General features: G+C 37.9%; 1 protein-coding gene across 1 annotated transcript in view; it reads right to left on the reverse strand.

Moving 5' to 3' along the window:
* LOC119588496 (nuclear cap-binding protein subunit 3-like) overlaps positions 1 to 1,455 on the reverse strand; it is a gene marked incomplete at its 5' end in the record, with an annotated part of 35,196 nt that overhangs the window by 11,512 nt on the left and 22,229 nt on the right.

The following is a 1,455-nucleotide window of genomic DNA, read 5'->3' on the forward strand; positions in this document are numbered from 1 at the left end:
TTGCCATCGCCACTATCAGGTGTGTTATTTATATCAAGCATCTTTATTGGCAATCTCCAGCAGATGTGTCATAGATGAAGTGTCATCAAATCTTTTAGCTTGTGGGTGACAGCTGTCAGGCACTAAAAATTTAACCATACCAAACTAAACTGACCCCCCCTTCTCCTAGCTTGATGTTGCAAAAATTTCTAATAACCTTTAAATCTCACACTTTTCCTTTTTTTATGGAACTCAAAGAACAGAAGCCAGGGCAGAGCTAGGAGGGCCAAGGCATCTTTTGATTTTGCCCCATTCTATATAAGTTTACAGAGGAAGGTTCCAACACTTTTCACCTTATTGGTGCTTGCCCATTCAATACTTGTGGGTAATTTTTATCAAAAGCACAGAATCACTGAAAATAGCAAAGTATTGCTCATAATGAGTACTGCCTATTCATAGCAGTTTTATTGGACTATAGCTAACCAATCATAACATTGGCACAATTAGAAAAGAGTACATGATAAACACTAGGAAAAATATTTGAGTAAGCACATAAGATAGATGGGAAGAATCCATGCCACACATGGTCATGCCAGCTCTATGTTGAATGTACTAAACAACTGCTCTTGTGTTTGGCCCTGAATAAGGAAGTACAGATCTCCAGCATAAGCTAATGTTCCCTTTTAGCCTTGTTTACTAAAAGGTCATATACACCACAGCCAATGTCATAGAGCACAAAGCTTGGCATGGCATGGGTGAGTCACTATCATAAGGGTTATGGTTCTATGACAACCTATAATCAGAGTGCACAGTGTAAAGCCAACAGCACAGTGCCTACCCATGTCAGCACTCTAGCAGTGACCAGCAAACTTCACTACATATATTTTGGCAAGTTAAAGCAAGGACTGATTAAATTATTAAATGATTAAATTGCCAGAGGGCTCTACAAACTCTACATACACTATGTATGAGGGAATTATGCTGCTAGTAATTAAGCCTCTCTAATTACTAGCAATACCTCTGATACAGACTGTGAGCATTAATCAAAACTACAATAAATATCAGTACACATTACAAGGAACCTATCCATAGAAGAATTAACATTATTCATAAAGAAATGTATTGGTAATTGTCCAGAACAGGACCAAACACAGCTATCAAAAACTAAAACATAATCCCCTGTAATGGAAACCATACAATGCTAACTCCCACACAAATCACTCTGCACAAGTGAAGGATAACAGCACACACACCCTTTTTGAGTCATGAGATCATTTTTGCTTTGGCCAATGAACCTCCACCACATATTTTGGCAAGACAGGTATGCAGTCCTCCCTGGAGATTTATTGTCACAAAGAACCATTTCAATCACAATCTGGATCAAATATATACCAGTTTGGTGGAAGTTTACTAAATTTCTTCTGAGTGCAAAGAACGGAGGTTGGTAAATTTCTAGAATAGGTCCACATCTTAAAA

This window comes from Penaeus monodon, chromosome 24, assembly GCF_015228065.2.
Source record: "Penaeus monodon isolate SGIC_2016 chromosome 24, NSTDA_Pmon_1, whole genome shotgun sequence".
NCBI classification, from domain to species: domain Eukaryota; kingdom Metazoa; phylum Arthropoda; class Malacostraca; order Decapoda; family Penaeidae; genus Penaeus; species Penaeus monodon.